This window comes from Diabrotica virgifera, chromosome 2, assembly GCF_917563875.1.
Source record: "Diabrotica virgifera virgifera chromosome 2, PGI_DIABVI_V3a".
NCBI lineage: Eukaryota > Metazoa > Arthropoda > Insecta > Coleoptera > Chrysomelidae > Diabrotica > Diabrotica virgifera.
The window spans coordinates 73,622,217-73,646,804 of record NC_065444.1 but is presented as its reverse complement, the minus strand read 5'-3'; the positions used below and the strand labels follow the sequence as shown (position 1 = coordinate 73,646,804).

Genomic DNA, 24,588 nt, shown 5'->3' with positions numbered 1-24,588 from the left:
CATTTGTTTAAAAAAATTGTTTAAACAATTTCTGCCCAAAAATTCCGTCCGGCACCCTTCAGATTTGTTTAAAGGGGACATATTTGAATAGGAATCCACAAAGAAACCGAATCAGAAATTTTTCCAGACGGGAGCTGTCTCACCACATGGACTATTAGTATTTATCGCAATTGATAATTCAACAGGCTGCGGTTTATATGAAAAAAAAAATAACAGCAATAAGGTTTTGCTGTGGTTTACCATTTAAATAAAAACAAGCATGATATTGACATCCTCATCGTCCGAACCGTAAAGAGCTACTTACAATAAAAATAGGTACTGTGCAATAACTGTGAAAGAAGAAAAAGGATGCGTGTTTTTACCAACAAAACTAACAAAAGCAGACGTATATTTTGAGCATTGACCGTGATTTGTACAGGTATTTTGAGCATTGTAACTATTCATTAGGTATCTACGTGTATTATTTTTGGACATCTTCCATAATAGTGCACCTTCACTGAGCAAAATATAGATGGTCCTGACTCGACTTTAAAACTAGTATAGGGGGGATCTGTTTTGAATTGGACAATTTTCGTATGAGTCTATTTTTTAAAAGTATATTTCATAATTTACCTTGTATCAATAAACACAACATGCGCCAGTTGCAAACCTGAATAAGAATATAGAGAAATTCTTCTTGCATAGTGCCAGACCCCATATTGTAAGAACAGGGTGTCTTATTTGAAAAATTGTACCTATGTTTGCTTTACCACGTAGTTGCTATTCATCCTATAGAATTCGAGATTCCAAGCATGAAGAATACCACTGCCCAGATTTTTTCTAAATAACATTTTTGGATATTCTGTATCATAACGGAATTATATATCGACCAATTAGGCTATTGATTATATTCAAAATAAGATAGCTAAAAGGAACTACAACGTTAACGGGGTTTTATTATTTCATATGGTCAATGGACATCTATATATGAAAAAACCGCGGAGTGCTACCATTTAAAGGGGTGCGTTTTTGAGAAATGGGTGAATTAGTCCCTGGGCACAGGTTACATTAGGGTGAGTTCTATGCACTTTTGGTACAAACATACCTACATAAAAATTGTTCCTGGTTATATTTCCTATCTAAATATCACTTTTTAAAGTCAATGATACTTTTTTTACAAAAATATATTCAAAAGAAAAAGCACAAAGAAACCCAAAAGAAAGAAATTTTGTTTTTTTGTCCCATAACTTTTGTCTACGAGGATATAGGTATATTATAGACATTGCTTTACAGAAAAAAAACCTACATATTTCTTCTTTAACATTTTGTTTAGTAGAGGTAATTAGGATTTATAGTTTTCGAAATATGATTTTTCAAAGTTCGTCACTCACAGCAATTCTGGGCAATGTTCCTTGTTATTTCTCAAATAGTGTTCTGTAACTTTTTTCTACGTAACTTTAGGTATATGCAATGGTACACGTAATAGAAATAGAAATCAATTACCTTTAAAATGTTCTACTGTATAACGTTGTACGACTTTTTTTTAGAGAGATTATGGTTTTTCAAGGTTTTATACTTTTAACGATTTTTATAATATAATATAAAAATAAAATAATATTATTATATAATATTATATTACCTATATATAGTAAATATATATTATATTATATTATATAATACCTAATATAAAAAAACATTATTTTTTACATTTTTTACGATTATTTTTGAAATTTCTCATTATAACTTTTTTTTTCTTGTAGGTACATGAATATAGGTACTATAATATTGCTCAATAAAGAGGGCTTACTTTCTGTTCTTTAAAATGGTGTATCATCTATATTTAAATAATGGAAACCGAGTGATTCTTTGATATTTTTTTACCTGTATTATTTAAAATTAGTTCTTTTACAAAAATTACACAAACATCAGTCTCAAAAAACATCACTTTATTTAAAATTATTTAAACGTTGACATTTAAAAAATTTTCAAAATAAAAGTCCATATCTTCGTTAGCATTTCAATATCTTCCTCTGACACCTCAGTTATCTTAGAGTTCCCACAATTAGTACCCATGCACATGCACCCTTTGCAGAATATTGAACAACTAATTCCTATCTTCCTACAACCGCAGTTTTTTGTACATCCTTTGGTACATTTACATGCTATTTTTTCAAGCAAAGCTTGCGGTGCAGGAGCTTTGACAGTAAATATTGGAATTAATCCATATTTTGAAGTTTGTCCGGCCGAGTCAAGTGGATCCAAAGTATTACCTATAAAAAATAAGATTCAATCATAACACACAATCACATAAAAAAGTTATAATGAGAAATTTAAAAAATAATCCTAAAATCAAAAATCGTTGCAAGTACTTATTACATTTTGAAAAAGCATATCTTATTCAAAAAGAATCCTAGAATTTTTTATAATACACCATTTTAAAGTAAACAGAATAAGCTTTCTTTATTATTATATAATATATACCTAAACGCAGAAAAAAGTTATAATGGTAAATTTAAAAAATAATCGTAAAAAATATAAAAACTCGTTAAAAGTATAAAATCTTGAAAAATATAACCTCTTTAAAAGAAGTCGTACATTATACAGTACAACATTTTAAAGGTAATTGATTTATATTCCTCTTACATGTACCACTGCATACGCCTAAAGTTGCGTAGAAAAAAGTTACAGAACAATATTTGCGAAATAACAAGGAAAATTGCCCAAAATTGCTGTGAGTGGCGAACTTTAAAAAATCATATTTCGAAAACTGTAAATCCTAATGACCTCTACCAAATATCATTTTAAAGAGAAAATATGCAAGTTTTTTTCTGTGAGCAATGTCTATACCTATATCCCCGTGGACAAAAGTTATGGGACAAAAAACAAAATTTCTTTCTTTTGGGTGTCATTGTGCTTTTCTTTTGAATATATTTTTGTAAAAAAAAGTATCTGACTTTAAAAAGTTACATTTAGATAGGAAATTTAACCAGGAACAATTTTTATTTAAACGTGTTTGTACCAAAAGTGCATAGAACTCACCCTAATGTAACCTGTGCCCAGGGACTAATTCACCCATTTCTCAAAAATGCACCCCTTTAAATGGTAGCACTCCGAGGTTTTTCATATATAGAGATTCATTGACCATATGAAATAATAAAACTCCGTTAACGTTGTAGATCCTTTCTATAGTACATAATCAATAGCCTAAATGTCGCATTAAATACTTACTCTGTACCTATATAATATGAGTGGCTTCATATCAAAGACGGACATTTGCAAAAAAAATAAAAATTGAGTTAGAAGTTGTTTCTTATAGAATTTTTCCTGTTCTGAGATCAACAATGGCCACCACTCCTGTCAACGTGTCTGATGTAAATTGTTTTATTTGTGTTTATCACTAGTTAAAACTGCTTTTTGTGCAAATTATTAGTTATAATTGGATATTCATGGAGTCAAATATATCTGTGAGTCAAGGGACGACTCGTAAGAGGAAGAGTGATCCCGAAAAATGGAAAAGAAACGGCAAATGTAGTTCTAATCATTGAACTTAATCATGTACTTAAACTTTTAATTGCTGTAAAAAATTATCAATAGTTGGGTGGAATTTTGATATGTTAGAAGTTACTGTATATATTTATCCGAATTATGAATAGTTTTTCAGTAATATGATAATGTCTGATTTTAAAATATGAAGCTTGAAAGTTGGCCCCGACTCCCTATATGAATGTTATAAGCAATAAATTTTAAGTTAGGTGAAAATCGAGGGTTCACTCTTTCAAATAAAATTTGTTGGTTTCAAAAACGGACACCTACCATCACATTTGTATCAAACATGGACATTTACCCAATTTTGTTCCAAAAGCGGACATCTGTATTTTCAAATAATAATTTTATAATAATTTCATATATTTCTGATATCAGAATGTCCACAAGATTACTTTTGAAGCCTTCACTAAAATTAAAATAAGTGAGATTTTTATAAAAATAATAATAGCAGCTGTGTACAAAAAACCAATTTATCTCCATTTGTCTTGAATGACACATGTCCGTCTTTGATATTAAGCCACTCATATAGTGATTGGAAAAATTATGGAATAAATTCATCTTTTCTAGAATGGGCGATTATGGAAGTAAATCCCGAAAGAGGTCGATTTTTATTTTTGAACTAGCTGACCCGGCAGACTTCGTACTGCCTCAATAGATAAGAACAAACTTTTGTCAACAATAAACTTAAAATAAACAAAAGGAATTCGTAATTAATAAACAAAAAATGCTCGATGTGAATGAGTTTTTATTATTATTTTTAATGAATTACACATAATGTTTGAAGTAATAAAGTTTAGTTAGAAGTAACAAAATAAAGTTTGCAGTGCAACAGTTGCAATCTTAAATTTGTTTTTCTTATAATGAATATAACAGCTTTATTTTATTTACATTCAAAACAACCTTGTATTTATAATTGGGTTCGGGGTTGTCCAACTATATAGGTGTTGATTAATCAAAATAAAATAAAATTAAAATTAAATATCATTAAATAAAATGAAAGAAAAAATTTCATAAAATTGAATAAAAGTTAATAAAAATAAATAAAACTGAATAAACATAAATAAAATAATAAATAAATTTAAACGAATAATAAAATTAAAAAAAATAAATAGAATCTAATAAAAATAATTAAAATTTAATAAAATGAAACAAAATTAATTAAAATTAAATAACATTTTATAATTTGCTGCTTGTTCTTTTCGTGTGCTCAGAATTTTTCTTTTGCTTGCCGTTCGTCAGAAAAGTTCGGTAGAGATATTTTTTGAAAGTTTCGAAAAATTAAGAAATTCATATTTTGCACAAATTAAGTCTAAAAGTTAAACAGTTGCACTTTTCTTCGATGAAATTTGTTGCTCGTTCTTCTTCTGTCCTCAGAATATTTCTAAGGCTTAAGATATTGTATTTTGGACACCGATTGAGCTAGAAAAAAAATTTTAGTAAGGTTCTGTTCGGAGATCAGCTACACCTACTTAATTTCGTATTTTTCACGTCATTATTGTGAGAGTTATGACGTCACACGCAACCTCCTAATGACGTAGAGGTATAAAATATAGACATAAACCTACTCCCGGTCCGGTCGAGTATACTTGCAAACTTTCATAAAAATCGGTCAAGTCGTTTCGGAGGAGTATGGCAACAAACACTGTAAAAAGAGCATTTTATACATATAGCTGTAAAAATTTTGGTGGCTACTAAAATGACAATATAAAACCGTATAAACCTTCCCTGAACTTCCACAAATAATTCAACATCAAAATTAGCCAAATCGGTCCACACATTCTCGAGTTTTAGCCAGACTAACGCACAGCATTTGATTTTTATATATAAGATGCAAAATTTTAGATGGCTATTAAAAAATAACGGTCGAAGATAGAAAAGTGAAAATTTAGGGTTGTATTCACCTTTGCCTTCCACATCACACAAAATTAAGAAAAAACAGTTTGACCAAAAAAATAAAAAAATATTTTAGGGGGCCAGCCCCCGTTACGACGTACGGATATGAAAAATACATAACAACCTATTCTCGGTCCGGTCAAATATGCGTGGAAAATTTCATAAAAATCTATTCAGTCGTTCTCGAGTTATATGTTGGTAACTGTTACGACTTTCTTTTGTTTATATAGATGTAAAATATTTAAATGGCCATTAAAAAATAACGGTTAGTGATAGAAAAGTGAAAATTTAGGGTTGTATGTATCTTTACGTTCCACATCATATGAAATTAAAAAAAAAGAGTTTGTCTGAAAAAATAGAAATAAATATAAGGGTGGCAAGCCCCCTTAAGACGCACGGGTATGAAATATAGATAACAACCTACTCTCGGTCCGGTCGAGTATACTTGAAAACTTTCATAAAAATCGGTCAAGTCGTTTCGGAGGAGTATGGCAACAAACACTGTAAAAAGAGCATTTTATACATATAGCTGTAAAAATTTTGGTGGCTACTAAAATGACAATATAAAACCGTATAAACCTTCCCTGAACTTCCACAAATAATTCAACATCAAAATTAGCCAAATCGGTCGACACATTCTCGAGTTTTAGCGAGACTAACGCACAGCATTTGATTTTTATATATAAGATGCAAAATTTTAGATGGCTATTAAAAAATAACGGTCGAAGATAGAAAAGTGAAAATTTAGGGTTGTATTTACCTTTGCCTTCCACATCACAAAAAATTAAGAAAAAACAGTTTGACCAAACAAATAAAAAAATATTTTAGGGGGCCAGCCCCCGTTACGACGTACGGATATGAAAAATACATAACAACCTATTCTCGGTCCGGTCAAATATGCGTGGAAAATTTCATAAAAATCTATTCAGTCGTTCTCAAGTTATGTGTTGGTAACTGTCACGACTTTCTTTTGTTTATATAGATGTAAAATATTTAAATGGCCATTAAAAAATAATGGTTAGTGATAGAAAAGTGAAAATTTAGGGTTGTGTGTATCTTTACGTTCCACATCATATGAAATTAAAAAAAAAAGAGTTTGTCTGAAAAAATAGAAATAAATATAAGGGTGGCAAGCCCCCTTAAGACGCACGGATATGAAATATAGATAGCAACCTACTCTCGGTCCGGTCGAGTATACTTGCAAACTTTCATAAAAATCGGTCAAGTCGTTTCGGAGGAGTATGGCAACAAACACTGTAAAAAGAGCATTTTATACATATATTTGTAAAAATTTTGGTGGCTACTAAAATGACAATATAAAACCGTATAAACCTTCCCTGAACTTCCACAAATAATTCAACATCAAAATTAGCCAAATCGGTCCACACATTCTCGAGTTTTAGCGAGACTAACGCACAGCATTTGATTTTTATATATAAGATGCAAAATTTTAGATGGCTATTAAAAAATAACGGTCGAAGATAGAAAAGTGAAAATTTAGGGTTGTATTTACCTTTGCCTTCCACATCACACAAAATTAAGAAAAAACAGTTTGACCAAAAAAATAAAAAAATATTTTAGGGGGCCAGCCCCCGTTACGACGTACGGATATGAAAAATGCATAACAACCTATTCTCGGTCCGGTCAAATATGCGTGGAAAATTTCATAAAAATCTATTCAGTCGTTCTCGAGTTATGTGTTGGTAACTGTCACGACTTTCTTTTGTTTATATAGATGTAAAATATTTAAATGGCCATTAAAAAATAAGGGTTAGTGATAGAAAAGTGAAAATTTAGGGTTGTATGTATCTTTACGTTCCACATCATATGAAATTAAAAAAAAGAGTTTGTCTGAAAAAATAGAAATAAATATAAGGGTGGCAAGCCCCCTTAAGACGCACGGGTATGAAATATAGATAACAACCTACTCTCGGTCCAGTCGAGTATACTTGCAAACTTTCATAAAAATCGGTCAAGTCGTTTCGGAGGAGTATGGCAACAAACACTGTAAAAAGAGCATTTTATACATACAGAATAAGCCAAATAAAAACGGAACATATGCAGTTAATACAGTGTATCGGAACTACGTTTGAAATAGTCGACTAATATAAAAGTTTGACACACATATATCATAGCAACTCAACTACCTGTCTTCTTGGGCTAAGGCTATGGCCAGACAATTTACGGCGCCATAAGAGCAGTAAAATGAAGCGCGAAAATTGGTCCCGCGGTGAGTGTAGTGGATGGCCAGACTGATCTGTAAAATATCGCGAAGCAATATCTAACGGGTCCATCTTCAGCGTCGTGTCGCAAACAAATGGATCTAGGTCCAAATTTGTAGCTCATCTAACCACAACCACGACCAAAACACTGTATTTACATCTCGCGACACGCCATAATTTACATCCCCGTCTGGCCATGCTTTTTACTGCAGTTACTGCCGCTTCATTTTACTGCTGTTACAGCGCCGTAAGAGCAGTAAAATGAAGCGGCCGTAAAAAGCATGACCAGATGGGGATGTAAATTACAGCGTGTCGCGAGATGTAAATACCGTATTTCGGTCGTTGTTGTGGTTAGATGAGCTACAAATTTGGACCCAGATCCTTCTTACCAGGACCCATTTTCGCGCTTCATTTTACTGCTCTTATGGCGCCGTAAATTGTCGCTTGTCTGGTCGTAGCCTTAGCCTAAAAGAAAACAGGTAGTTGAGTTGCTATGATTTATGTTTGTCAAACTTTTGTATTGGTAGACTATTTCAAACGTAGTTCCGATACACTGTATTAACTGCGTATGTTCCGTTTTTATTTGGCTTATTCTGTATAGCTGTAAAAATTTTGGTGGCTACTAAGATGACAATATAAAACCGTATAAACCTTCCCTGAACTTCCACAAATAATTCAACATCAAAATTAGCCAAATCGGTCCACACATTCTCGAGTTTTAGCGAGACTAACGCACAGCATTTGATTTTTATATATAAGATGCAAAATTTTAGATGGCTATTAAAAAATAACGGTCGAAGATAGAAAAGTGAAAATTTAGGGTTGTATTTACCTTTGCCTTCCACATCACACAAAATTAAGAAAAAACAGTTTGACCAAAAAAATAAAAAAATATTTTAGGGGGCCAGCCCCCGTTACGACGTACGGATATGAAAAATACATAACAACCTATTCTCGGTCCGGTCAAATATGCGTGGAAAATTTCATAAAAATCTATTCAGTCGTTCTCGAGTTATGTGTTGGTAACTGTCACGACTTTCTTTTGTTTATATAGATGTAAAATATTTAAATGGCCATTAAAAAATAACGGTTAGTGATAGAAGAGTGAAAATTTAGGGATGTATGTATCTTTACGTTCCACATCATATGAAATTAAAAAAAAAGAGTTTGTCTAAAAAAATAGAAATAAATATAAGGGTGGCAAGCCCCCTTAAGACGCACGGATATGAAATATAGATAACAACCTACTCTCGGTCCGGTCGAGTATACTTGCAAACTTTCATAAAAATCGGTCAAGTCGTTTCGGAGGAGTATGGCAACAAACACTGTAAAAAGAGCATTTTATACATATAGCTGTAAAAATTTTGGTGGCTACTAAAATGACAATATAAAACCGTATAAACCTTCCCTGAACTTCCACAAATAATTCAACATCAAAATTAGCCAAATCGGTCCACACATTCTCGAGTTTTAGCGAGACTAACGCACAGCATTTGATTTTTATATATAAGATTGTGATTTTTTTGGCATAGATAGGACCTACTGTACATCATATTAGTGACGTTATGCATCTGGGCGTGATGACGTAATCGATGATCTTTTTCAATGAGAATAGGGATCGTGTGCTATTTCATTTGAAAGGTTATTCAATTCTCTATTCAGTAATATAAGTATTACTATAATTATTTATTCAAAGTAGCAAAAAAATATTTAAGTTTTGTATTATGTTTGTAATTGGATTAATGCTCTACATCTTACTGCTAATAGAAAACAGAAAAAAATGTTTATTTGACTAATTAAAATTTGTTTTTGGTTTAAATTATTTCAATTTGCCTTCCACGCGCCTCTTAAGAAGTAATTGAACCGAGAACGACAATATTACTGAACGTTAAGCCGGCCCCTCACGGTACTGCGGTGTCGTTCGACAAAATCGTCGATGATATCAATTCTGCAGTATTGCAGCAGGCAGGCCAGTCTCTCTGGTAAAATTATAATAATTTTATTGGATGCACGGTCACACACGACCAAAATATTTGTCAATTAGTCGAATTCGACAAAATTGAACTACGCCGCAGTATCGTGAGGTGAGTAGCCGGCTTTATGGATCATATTGAGTTGTGTGTGTGTTCACAAAGAGGGGATGGCATTAGATGAACTTTTTGCCACAGATATTCATATTGAGTTATATTACGAATTTCGAAGTGTTGATTTTGATTATACAGGGTGTCCAGAAACTCCCTGACAAACGAAGACCGGAGATTCCTCAGATAATTTTAATACTTCTTCTTCTTTACGTGCCATCTCCTCGACGAAGGTTGGCAATCATCATTGCTATTCTCAGCCAGGACATTTTTCTCCTTTCCTTGAATCTTTCCCTGCATAATTAATTTTAGGAGTTCATATCTGTCACCACGTGTTATATGATATATGACCCAAGTATTGAAGTTTTCTTATTTTGATGGAATCCGCAGTATCTCCCTGCTGTTCTGTATTCCGCTTAGCACTTCCTCATTGGTTATTCTGTCTGTCCTGGAGATTCTCAGCATTCTTCGATACGTCCACATCTCAATTTTAATGCAATTTAACCCAATTCACCTTAGTCCGAAAATGCTTCCAAAGGGAGCTAGAGGTCTTTGAAGATGGCGTCTTGTAATTAGTTTTTTTAAATACCTCCATGACGCTTCTATTTAGAAAAACGAAAACTGACACGCCTATTTATCTTTTAGAGATAAATCGATTCCATCAATTGCGAATTTCTATAGTACCGCCGGTCATAGGCGCCCGTTTTGGGTAGGGCAACTTTTAAACATTCTTGAAACTAGATTATTAAATTGTGTGGTATTCGAGTACTAAAAGGTACTCTTTCTTTAAGTCGGTAGGATACCTACATCGTTTTCTAGAAAAATCAATTTGAAAATTTTTCGTTTTTTGAATTATTTGAAAAAGCTTTAAAAAAATTATTTAGAGGGAAACGAAAACTGGTACGGTTATTTATCTTCCAGAGATAAATCGATTTCATTAATTGCGAATTTTTAGTACGGGTCATATGTTTCCGTTTTGGGTAGGTCAACGGTTATTTTATCACACAACTTTTTTGTCTTTAATTTTTAAGCATTTTTAACACTAGATTATTAAATTATTAGGTTCTTTAATACTATAAATTACTCTTTAAATAGGTAAAACACCGTTTTTTGAACAATTTTTTCAAATTCAAAAAACGAAAAATGTTCAAATCGATTTTTCTACAAAATTGTGCATCCTACCGATTTAAAGCAAGGGTTCCTTTTAGTGCTAGAATACCTCACAATATAATAATCCAGTGTCAAAAATGCTATGCGATAACATAACCGTTGCCTCACCCAAAACGGACACCTATGACCGGTACTAGAAATTCTTAATTGATGGAATCTATTTATCTCTAAAAGATAGACTAGTTTTCGTTTTTCTAAATAGAAGCGTTCTGAAGGTATTTAAGAAAAACGAATTACAAAGCGCAATCTTCAAAGAGTTCTAGCTTCTTCCATTTTCGGACTAGGTGAATTGAGTTAAATTGTCTTAAAATTATCTACGTTTGTCAGGAGAATTTCTGGACACCCTAAAGCCTTGCATTATTTTGCATAACTTAATTCGGCGATCTGGATCATCCTCATTGATGTCTAGGACATTATAAATTTTATACGGATGATATTTCTCTTCTTTAGTAAAACAGACCTTGTAGAAATGTTTGTATCAGCTATAATTTGCCTTAAGGATTCTCTTCCACACTTCCAAAGTTCATATATTTCCATTGATGTGTCCAGTTTCTCTAAATTTCTTCTTAATTTTACTAACAATGGACTGTGTGATGGGCGTATTAGGATTTGCTATTAAATAAATTGGATAGGTACCTCTTGTTGCCTTGTTGTGTTCTGGTTTTCTTTCCATATCTATATAATTAATGCAATCCCCACCTAGAATTATTAATGATTTGATTCTTTGTATCTCCGGTAATGCGATAATTTTTTATTTATTGCATGCAATAAGAAAATGTAAAAAAATAAATCAAAGACAAAAGTTAACTCGATTTTTAATGAACTAAACTTTTTGTTTACCTATAGTCCTTTTTGGATCTCATTATTTAGGTGGCTAATATGGGAATTTATTTTTGTTTTTTCATACGAGTAGGAAGAATATCAGCAGGGGAACTTGGGGCAAAGTGAACCGTTGGGGCAAAGTGAACTATCTTTTTAAATTTTAAATTATTCGCTCCAGTAATACAGTTTCAAACGTAAATTGAATATATTTAAGTTGGTAACAGTGTGCTTACGACGAGAACACGTTTGACGAAAGCTGCTAAGTTGTGGATGAAATTTTTATTTTATCGTGGTAAAATTCTAATCTTTTAAGTGTGTAATCTAATGTATAACTCAACTAGTTATTATTACATTCAAACGTTGTTAATCTATTATGTTAGACATCTAATTAGAGATAGTTTTGCAAGAAAACGAAGATGATATGTAATGACAGTTTCACATTAACATCAAATGTCAAAAAAGTACCAGTGTGGGGTAAAGTGAAGTTTTTAACAATGGGCAAAGTGATCCTAGGTTCACTTTGCCCCCACTATTGTTTTGTAGTAGTAGCAAAATAGATTTGTAGAATGTGTTTATTGAAGGTTAGAAACTATATTTAGTTGGGATTTCTTAATCTCGGTTCAATAATTATCCGAGATTAATTTACTAATTCTTGTATCGCCTAAAATTAAACCGGATAAAAAACTAGTATAGATATATTATAAATTAGTTGTTTGCTGGAGTGAGTACACTTTTATTGTTGAGAATTTTCTCTTTAAGGTAAAATGGTTAGAACGTATGTTCGTAAAAGAAATCAACAGTCTTGGTCAGAGGAAACGATCAAAAATGCTGTTGATGCTATTCGGGAGGGAACATTAAAATATAAAGCAGCTGCTACACAGTTTGATGTGCCACCAGCAACGTTATTCCGAAGACTGAAACTAGATAGAACATCTGACCTGGCAGCAAAGAAAGGGCTGGGTAGATTTAGAACACTATTTACGCCAGAACAGGAAAACGAATTAAATGAGCATGTACTTGACATGGAATGACATTTGTTTGGTTAACGATTCAGAATTTTAGGCACCTTGCCTATCAATATGCTGAAAGAAATAATATTCCGCACACTTTTTCTCAAGAAAAACAACTAGCAGGAAGAGACTGGGCTTCCAAATTTATGCAAAGAACCATAACTTATCTCTTCGAACACCGGAGGCAACATCTGCAGCCCGAGCATCTGCATTTAATAGAGTAAATATCAAAAAGTTTTTTGATCTTTTAAAACATTTTATGGACACTTACAAATTTTCTCCCAGTAGAATTTATAACTGTGACGAAACCGGAATTAGTACAGTTCCAAATAGACAATCCAAAGTGTTATCTCTTAAAGGAAAAAACAGGTCGGTAGCCTCTCATTTGCAGAGCGAGGTATACTCATCACTGCAGAAATTTGTTTTAATGCAGCAGGTCAATATATACCACCTCTGCTGATATTCCCTCGTGTAAAAAATAATCCCAACTTCTCAAGGAGTCTACCACCTGAAAGTATAGTAGTTCCTCATCCTTCAGGTTGGATGCAAAGTGATATTTTTGCACCAACATGGTTCACACATTTTATAAAATATGCTAAGCCAACAGAAGAAGACCCAGTGTTACTTATTTGTGACGGTCATTCAACACATGTTAAAAATTTAGATTTGATTTTAATGGCAAGAAAAAGTAACGTTCACATTATTACAATTCCCCCACACACGTCTCATCGTTTGCAGCCTCTTGATGTTGTGTTTATGTTTCCGTTGAGTTCATATTATAGCCAGGGTGTTCAGAATTGGCTAAAAAATAATCCTGGTAAAGTCGTGACGATACATGATGTGAGCGAAATATTTGGTCAAGCATATATGAGAGCTGAAATACTTGAAAATGCTTTATCCGGTTGTAAAAAGACGGGAATTTGTCCTTATGATAACATTTTCCCAGATATGGCATTTGCGGCTGCAGAGGTTACTGACCGTCCTCTTTTAACTCAAAATAATGACAATGGCGGTGTAGAAAATATCACTCGTGATACTGCAGATGTTGCCGACCGCTGTAATGCACCCAAAAATGATCATGTTTGGGCTGGAAGTTTTAGTACGGTTAGTAAGAAAATCAGAACAAATGAAAATCTACCGCCACTATCCACTAACAAATTTTATGGACATACTTCACAAATAAAACAAACTCGTTCAACATCTAATGAAGTTCAAGGCGCTGTCAAAAATTTAAACATTTTAGACAACTTGGCGCCATCAAGAGATGTATCGTCTATCCATAAACCCTCTAGCTCGTCACATTATCAACTGCAAAATGTTTCGGTAGCTAACGAACTCCATACCACAAGCTCAGCCAATTTTAGCCAAGCGATATCCCCAAGAGATATAATGTCTGTCCCTAAAGTAGCTTCTAAAACTGCTCTGAGAAAGGAAAGAAAAAAAGGATCTACAACGGTAATAACATCTTCCCCTTACCTTGCTGACCTGAAGGCAGAAAAATAACAACAGAAGGCAAAAATAGTGAAAAAAGAAAAAAAAGTTGCAGTAAAACGAAAAATTGCTGTTCCAGAATCTTCTTACTCCGAAGACCATGATGTTAATGACGCCCACTTGTGCGAAGATTCCAGTGACACGGAAACTTTCAGTGATGAAGATGTTGAAATTTTGCAAACAAACCAGCTTACTGCAGTTCCAACGAAAAATGTGTTTGCCGAAGATTTTATATTAGTTCAACTAACTAATGATAAAATAAAAAAAGAATTTGTTGCCCAAGTTAAAGATCCATTAAAAAACGGGTATGAAGTAAAATTAATGAGAGTAAATCTTATATGTTTTAAGTTTGTTTAATTGTATTTCCTGATTAAATATTTAATTGATCTGATATGTTTTACTTTGCCCCAAAAACAAAGTTCACTTTGCACCGCCTGAGGGACAGAGTGAACTTTTTGCGACTTTTGGGAAATATGTTTACAGCATATTACATAAAACTGTTTTTTAGTTTTTAGATATTGGAATATGTAGCCAAATGGTTCTGCTATCGTATGAACAAAAAATAGTCGTAATTATTATTTTCGTATAAGTCATATTATTTGACAAATCTTAACTGGTTCACGTTGCCCCGACTTCCCCTACCTACTAAACATTTATTAATAAACTTCTTTTTAAGTGTTTTAATGTTCTTGACGTGCCTATCCGTGACAAATGTTGACGATCATAATGGCAATATTTATCTTATCTGTAGCAATGTGAAAAAGCTGCACAGATGTGTTTAACTAGGTTCTGATGTTATTTAACCAGGGTGTGTTCTTTCTCAGCCTGAACCTCGCCTTCCAAATATTTTTACTTGCAGGATGGCTTGTATAATATAGGATGGCATATCTTGATACATTTCGCATAATGTGTCCGAAGTATTTTTCGAGTAACTTTCGAAATCTGATGGTGGTCAGTACCTCTCGGTTCTTCTTCATTCTTCTGGGAACTTCCTCATTTGTGACTCAGTCAGTCCACGGGATTTTAAATATTCTCCGATAAGTGTTTTAATAATAGACACTACACTATACTTAATTTACAATCAAGATGCAGTAGAAATAAACAAACCAAGACACGTTAAATGCTACTAATAGGTGCACTTCCGAATCATAATTTACAATGTATAAACTTTGGAAATCATTATTATTGGGATTTGCAATGTATATACATTGTAAATTATGATTCGGAAGTGCTCCTAGTAGCATTTAACGTGTCTTGGTTTGTTTATATCTAGGGGAACATGGGTAACAATGAGACACGGGGAACAATGAGACACCTGTATTTCTGGCTACCTATGCGACTTTTTCGTCAAAATTTTGGCATGCGCGCTTTAGCTTTTATGTAAGGACCACAAGGTTTCTGTTTGTAGGCATCCCACATGTTCAGTTTCGTTCCGACCGGCAGTGAGTGTTAATATTTGACCAATTCTTTTTTTGTTAAAGGTAGGTATTTTTGAATTTTAAACGAAAAACCTGTTTTCTTTCATTTTTTGGCGAATGGATAATATGCAGGGCCTTATTGTTTGATAATTGGAGATATTTTTTCATTAAATCGATTAAAGGTTAGGTTGAAATTAATTTTTGTTGTTGTAAAGGTCGTTTGGGTAACAATGAGACATTGCTTGTTGGGTAACAATGAGACATGTCGCATTGTATCCCATAATGTAAATTATTTTCTATCTTAATTTTAAATTAATTTTTGAAAAAAAATGACGCGAAATCCTCCTAGGAAATTCGACAAAGGAACAATTGCGTACAGCTGTAGATGCTGGATCCAGCATCAGAAGAGTAGCTAAGGAAAATAACTTGAAAGTTTTAGACATTGTCAAGAGAATTGAATTACTATTATAACTTTTCCTCCACATTCAACGAACAAGTTGCAACCTCTGGTTTTAAAAGTCTTTAAGCCATTTAGTTTGGCTTACAACGCTGCCAAAAAGACATAAAAATGATTTTGCCATGTCCTGTTTACTATGGCATAACAAAACGCTTTTTATTCATTTGAAATTAAGTTCAATTTAAATATTCAGCAAAATTAATGTTTATGTTTTTCTTATATTAGGTACAATAAGGTTTAGTTTATTTATTTCCGAAAGGCAGAAAAATTAATGTTTTTTTTTTATTTTATTATTATTGGATCACGTTTTGCTCAGTTCTAATATTCAGTAAAATGAATGTTTATCTACGTTTTTCTTATATTATTATTAGTTTTAGCTCATGCTGGTGTTTTATAATAAATAATTAAACATTTGATATATTTTTTTCATTATTTTTCTAATGTTTTGCATAAAAAATTGCACTTTTCAAATAGTGTCTCATTGTACCTCCGCTATGGGTAACAATGAGACAAATGACATTTTGATAGAATATTTTCTGTATTTACATTATTTATCATTTTTTGCATTATATTCTATTCAAAATTATTTGTAAATACTTATACCATCATGTAAAACTCAAAAAATAAATATTATTTAGCTTAGTTTCTAAAATACTAAGCTCAAAAAAAAAAGTGTCTCATTGTTACCCATGTTCCCCTACTAGTGTAGGGATAAATTTATTAAGTTATATTTTAAGAAATCAATGAGGATAATCTGGATCGCCGATTTAAAAATTTAAAAAATATAATTAATTAGATTGGAAATCCTTAATATAGGGATATAATTTTAGTCATAGTTTTAATTACTGCCAAGAGGTAAGCGGGTGACAGTTTGATTTAAGTATCTCTACATTATGAATTTCTAATCTAATTCTATTAAATCTAATCTAATTAAATTATAATTTAATTTAATATTTAATAACATTTTTTTAAAATAGTGCCATTAATCGGGACATTGGTATATGCAACTATTTTTACATTATTTCGATGATCTACAAATTTGTTATTAAGATTATTTTTTGTGATTTTACCATTTTTTATATCTTTCAGAAAATGACTCAATCCCCAAGATCTGTCCGTTTTGTAAATTTAACCAAAGGCACAACGTCAAAGGAATTAATACAACATATAGAAGAGACCGTTATCCTTATAAGAGACAAGATCGAAAAGGTTCATATGGGTATGGATTACCGTTTACAGTTAGTATTTGCCTACGTCATATTTAATAGCCATGAGAACGCAGCACGCGTTGTGGGATGGATGGATAAAACTACTTGGAAAGATCTTTCCCTAAATGTTGAACTCGTTGGTCCGAATCTCAAATACACTGAGTACCATACTAAGGCGATACCTCAACCTCTAAAGAATTCTAGAATCCAAAGACCATTATCGTATCAATTGACTTCTAGAATCCAAAGACCATTATCGTATCAATTGACTTCTAGAATCCAAAGACCATTATCGTATTCGATTGACCATTGACGGTGAAAAATAAAGTCGTAGACATGATTTAATTATGTACTTTAAAAGGGAACTACAACGTTCAAGGGGTTTTATCGTTTCATATGGTCAATGGACCTCTAAATATCAAAAAACCCGCAGAGTGCTACCATTTAAGGGGCTGCGTTTTTGAGAAAGGGGTGAATTAACCCCTATGCACTAGGTGCATAGGGTGAGCTCTATGCACTTTTCGTATATACACATCTACAGAAAAATTGTTCCAAAAACTATATTTAAAAAAAAACGAAACACGAAAGAAAGCAATTTTGTTTTTTGCCCCATAACTTTTTTCCAAGGGGATATATAGGATATAGGTATAGGCATTGCTGCACAGAAAAAAACTTCCATCCTTCCTCTTTAAAAGGAGGTTTCAGAAGTCTTTAAGATTTATAGTTTTCGAAATATGATTTTTCAAAGTTCGCCACTCACAGTATTTTTGGGCCATTTTCCTTATTATTTCGCAAACATTGTTCTGTAACTATTTTCTACGCATCTTTAGGTATATGCAATGGTACATTTGATAGGAAGCGAAGTCAATTACCTTTAAAATGGTCTATTGTATGACTATTTTTAAGCAAGATATGGTTTTTCAAAGTTTTAAACTTTTAACGATTTTTGATGTTTTACGATTATTTTTTAAATTCCTCATTATAACTTTTGTTCTTGTACATTTAGGTTTATAGGTATGTTGCTTAATAAAAAAGAAAGCATATTTTCTTTGCTCTAAAATGGTGCACTGTAAGAAATTCTAGGACTATTTTTAAAGAAGATATCCGTAGGATATCCAGGGGTATCCGTAATTTGAGAAAAATTTTAAATTATTTTTTCAATTAGAAGAATATAAATGTATATTAGCTTTTCTATGCACCAGAGTGAGTTCTATGCACTTTTCGTACATACAGATCTACAGAAAAATTGTTCCAAATTAAATATACATACTATCAAAATATCCTCGTTTTGAGTCAAAAATATTTTTTTTACAAAAATCTATTCAAAAGAAAGCAAAAAAAACGAAAGAAGGCAATTTTGTTTTTTGACCCATAACTTTACTCCACGGGGATTTAGGTATAGGAATTGGTTCATAGAAAAATTCTTCAATTTTTCCTCTTTAAAATGACGTTTGGTATAAATCTTTAGGATTTATAGTTTCTGAATTATGATTTTTCAAATTTCACCACTTACAGCATTTTTGGGAAATATTCCTTATTACTTCGCAAGCATTGTTCTGTAACTTTTTTCTACGCAGCTTTAGGTATATGCAACGGTACATTTAATAGAAAGAGAAGTCAATTACATTTAAAATAGTCTATTGTAATTTTAATAAGTATGTTTTACGATTATTTTTTAAATTTCTCATTATAACTTTTTTTCTGGTACCTTTAGTTATATATACACTCACCGGCACAAAATTCCGCCACCCAAAATTTTTGATTAAGTTTGACAATTTATAAATACGGGGTTGAATGGAAGCCTTGTATTTCCTCCTAACTTTAAAAAAAGAATGTGTGTGTACTTTGTTCGCATGTAAGAAGTTATACTTCTATTATATGATTTCAACGAAATAAATATACTTTAAACAGTTTATTTGTATTTTATTTAAATATTAAACTAATGTTAATGCTTACTACTTTCCAAAAATAAAAAAAAGAATAGGAATGGTTCGTATTTGAACCCAAGACATCTCGATCTGTAGCCAAATGCTCTACCAATAACGCCACGACCTCTCTGTTTATATAGTTTCTCGGATATAATGACAATTCACGGTAACAAACAGTCGAAGTGAAATACATAATAATAAATATAAAAATGTTTTAACAATACTTATCTTACTCCCGAGGAAGACAAATCCAAGGACACAAACATTATAATAAATATATTTACTAACAACACTAATATATTCTTTTCACACCTTTTTTGTACTGATATATACATAACTTAAAAGATTTAGCAACTAACGCCATACTGTCTGTGTGCGCATGCGCGCAGAATAATAAAAATTCACTCCCAATCGCGCCGAAAGAAGTATAACTTCAAAAATTCTGTGGAAAAATTGGAGGGCTGATTTTGTTACATACTCCTTTTGTATTATCCTGGAGATATTCCTAAGATTTTGCTTTTTGATTTATCCCAATATCTCTTTTCTTGTAAGAGCTGTACAATTTTTAGTAAATAAAAACACTGACTCATGAACATAAATATCTTAAATAGAGGTTGGATTGACAATATCAGAATGACCCGCATGCAGCCCAGATCTCAATCCAATAGAGCATTTACAGGATGAATTAAAAATAGCTATTCGCCGTCTCCTAGGTCTCACGAAAATTTGGTACAGTTTTGGCCCTGGTAGAGGAATATCGGGCTATTACCCAGGCAATGATAACACATCTTTATTCGATGCCAAACAGATTGCGAGCAGGCTTTGTTGCGAGAGGTGGACATACCCGCCATTGAATTGTTTTGTTTTGTTGTTAATTTTGTTTTGTGTTGTTAATTTGAGTGCGTTTGATATTTTTAATGAAGTAAACCTTCAAAGCAGTGTTTTTATTGGCAGCTTTTAAAAGAAAAGAGATATTCGGAATATGTACCAAAATCAACCCTCCAATTTTTCCACAAAATGTTTTAAAGTTAGGAGAAAATACAACGCCCCCGTATAATGCAATCTAAGCAAAAATTTTTGCTACTGGAATATTAACAAACGACACGAAAAGATGTACCTACAAACTGATGCAAGAATCTTGAAAATCGGAGTACAAATAATAAAGTTATAAATTGTCAAACTTAATCAAAACTTTTGGGTGGCGGAATTTTGTGCCGGTGAGTGTATATTGCTCAATAAAAAAGCTTATTTTCTTTACTTTAAAATGGTGTATTATAAAAAATTCTAGGACTATTTTTTAATCATCAGATATCTAAATTTATCAATAGTATACCAAGTATGTTAAGAAATATGAATTTCGTTCAGGAGTAAAGTACCTTTATATTTCACAATATTCAAAAGTGTATCAAGAAAAGCTAATACACATTTACATTCTTCTAATTGAAAAAATAATTTAAAATTTTTCTCAAATTACTGATGCCTCTGGATATCCTACGGATATCTTTCTTTAAAAATAGTCCTAGAATTTCTTACAATGCACCATTTTAAAGCAAAGAAAATAAGCTTTCTTTTTTATTAAGCAAAATATGTACAAGAACAAAGGGTATAATGAGAAATTTAAAAAATAATCGTAAAACATATAAAAAAACATATCAAAGAAAATATACTTTCCTTTTTATTAAGCAACATATAAACCTAAATGTACAAGAACAAAAGGTATAATGAGAAATTTAAAAAATAATCGTAAAACATATCAAAAGTCGTTAAAAGTTTAAAACTTTGAAAAACCATATCATGCTTAAAAATAGTCATACAATAAACCATTTCAAAGGTAATTGACTTAGCTTCCTATCAAATGTACCATTGCATATACCTAAAGATGCGTAGAAAAAAGTTACAGAACAATTTTTGCGAAATAATAAGGAAAATGGCCCAAAAATACTGTGAGTGGCGAACTTTGAAAAATCATATTTCGAAAACTATAAATCCTAAAGACTTGTAAAACATCCTTTTAAAGAAGAAGGATGGAAGTTTTTGAAGTTATACTTCTTTACGATCGAGAGTGAAATTTTATAATGCCGGGCGCATGCGCACACAGACAGTATGTATTTCGTTGCTAATCTTTCAAGATATGTATGTATGTATCAGCGCTGTCAGCGCAAATAAGTCATATTATATCATATAAAAGGATATATTAGTGTTCTTAGTGAATGTATTATTTATTATAATTTTTGTGTCTTTGGATTTGTCTTCCTCGGGAATAAGATATTTTATAATAATAGTAAATAGTAAGTATATTTAAAGTATTTTTGTATACCTCACTTGGTCTATTAAATTTTGTCAGTATGTATGAGAAATCTTGTAACCTGTCAAAGCAAAAGGTATATAGCTCAGTGGTATAGCGTGTGACCGGAGATCAAGAGGTCCTGAGTTCAAATCCCGGACGATTCATATTCTTTTTTTTTATATTTTTGGTATCGTTTTATAAATTTTTTTTAAAAGTGGTAGGTAAAGAAAGTTAGTTTAATATTTAAATAAAATACAAATAACCTGTTAAGTATATTAATTTCGTTGAAATCATAATAATAGAAGTATAACTTCTTACGTGCGTACAAAGTACACACACATTCTTTTTTTTCTGTGAAGCAATGTCTATACTTATATCCCCTTGGAAAAAAGTTATGGGGCAAAAAACAAAATTGCTTTCTTTCGTTTTTTTGCTGTTTTTTAATATATTTTGGAACAATTTTTCTGTACATGTGTATGTACGAAAAGTGCATAAAGCTCACCCTATGTACCTAACCTAGTGCATAAGAGTTAATTCACCCCTTTCTCAAAAACGCACCCCTTTAAATGGTAGCACTCCGCGGTTTTTTCATATTGAGTGTTCCATTGACCATATGAAATAATAAAACCCTTTGAACGTTGTAATTCTTTTTAGCCCTCTTATTATGAACGTAATCAATAGCCTAATAAGTCAACATAATTCAAATGAAATATTTAAAATATTATTAAAGGATTTATGTAAGTCTATATTTAATAGTATTTTGATGTACACCTACTTTTTGATTAATTAGTCATGTGCATCTGTTGTAAATAAAATGATGTTGACTTGCAGGAGTTTTTCTTGTCCTTTTTGTTAGTGTTGAGTTCTTGAATTAGAGAAAGCGGGTGGTATTCCATAGATGTTGAAGTTCCATTTTGTCCAACTGGGGATTCCCCCTTTCATGATAATGACTTCCAAGCTTTACATAAAATTTCTACGTTCATTATTAAAATTCAATAAAATGTAATATTTTGGTATAAACATGCCGCTATAAAGTATAAATAATCAGAATATGTTTTAGGATTTTGTTACCTATAGCTTGTACACGACACCTTTATTATCTAAAGAAAAGTTGTTTAATCTCGGCTTATGTGTATAATATCATCCCATGTTCATAATACAATGGCAGGTAGACCAGATGTACTTTAAATATTCCTAATCGTATATTATTTGCACATTACTTTGTTTAAAGTTTTTTATGGTAGGGAGCCCAAGCGGGGATTTTGCACGTTACTCGAGCGCGTCAGAAAATCACATGGGAAAACCTTGTACCTACCCTGTAAATATACCCCTATCATATAATATGGACTTTTAATACAGAGGCGTGCATTTGGGGTAGTTCGTAAAGAAATCGATCCTTAGAAAAACTCAAGCGCGTAAGATTAGGACAAGGTAAGTTAAGTATATGAAGAACAGTGTATATTTCAAAAATCTGACGATGTGAGCGGGCCGTAAGGAAATGGACGAGTCACAGTTTGACAAATGAACATCAGATCGAAAAACTGAAAAATACACGTTCAATATGTTTCAAAAATCTATCGAATAACCCTCATTTTTTTTATCGCAGATTTGGATTCCTTACATAAAAAAGGTAGGTAGGTACATTCGACACATTTTTTCGAATTATGGATAGATGGCGCTGTAATCGGAAAAAACGATTTTTGAAAATTTGTACCCGCTAATCGTAACACTAAAACGGAAAACTTCTTTTTGGTTTTAGGACCTAATCTTCACAACCCAATAGGTCCCTATGAAGCTTTAGTAACTGCAAATTTAGCATCCAAGGCTTCCTTACTATTATTACCAACAACTATGGCCATGTATAGTTGCCTTCATCGATATATCGTCCGTCAGTAAATTCAAACAAATACCACCTTTAACTAGATTTTTCTAAGTGAAAACTTTTTAGCAACGTTGTGCACTTTTTAGTTGGGGAAAAAGCAATAAATTCGCGACCGTCATCGCTTCGCCGAAATAAATTCTGTACGTATATATATTTTGTATATGTATATATAAATAGTATAGCACGCACTCAATGCGTATATAATATAGGTATAGCACTTCTTTTTGGAGGGGGGAAAAGCATTGAACTCACGACCGTCATCGTTACGGCGAGGTATTATTAATTTATATAGTATAAGTTGAATTGCGTATGAGCTCGGCCGAAGTTATAATGGTTGGAGGATAGATAGAGTGTGTACTCGAAAAGGCGCTTGTGAATCAAGCACCTGAGGTACACCTTAAATCATACTTTCATGAGCATACTTTCAATCAGTAGTAAAGCGTTGTACTTACGGAGCACATTGTTTATGAAATATGTTATTTTTTATAAAGTTTTCACTTCTGTCGAATTTGATAGGGTCAGGGGGGGCATTTGCCCCCCCCCCCTGACCCTGAAAATGACTGAAATTTACAAAAAATACATCAATTTTCATCATTACATCATATATAATGTATTGTATATATTTATATAATGCTTGCCCCAGAATCAAAATTTCAAATGACGCCCCTGCCCCCGAGTGTCAATTTTTTACCACCAAAAATGAGATGTTTTAACCAAATAATGCTTCAAATATAATGTGCAAAATAATTGTGGACTCAGTTCTTCTAATGAACTTGGTTTTTGTACTTAAAAGTACAAAAAAAGTTTAATTTCTCTTGTTTAATATATCTATATCTATATCGTCTAATAATTTTAACTGTACTAAAATGCAATACTTTAAATTCTAAAATAACTAGTTTACAATGAGCAATGCGATAAAAACTATTCTAATTTCTTAAACATTTATACCAAATATTTATACCGCGTTTTTTGGATGGGCGATAAAATATGGAGGCAACTTTAACATTTGTCAATTAGATGTGTAGTTTGGCTGAAAATCGGTATAACCCGTTTTTAGCCCTAAAAATTTATAACAGACTGGTACAATTTAGACAATACTTACAATTTTAACATGTTTTATTACAGTTGCTTTACTGCTGCAATAATCGTATTATTTATTGGGATATTTTTCAGGATTGTCATAAAAAACTTCAA

General features: G+C 32.0%; 1 long non-coding RNA gene across 1 annotated transcript; it reads left to right on the top strand.

Moving 5' to 3' along the window:
• The first annotated feature begins 235 nt into the window (after positions 1–235).
• Positions 236–22,342, top strand: LOC114329478 (uncharacterized). Its single transcript, XR_007696409.1, has 2 exons — positions 236–418; positions 17,179–22,342. It is a non-coding gene; the product is annotated as an uncharacterized LOC114329478 (long non-coding RNA).
• The last annotated feature ends 2,246 nt before the right edge of the window (positions 22,343–24,588 follow it).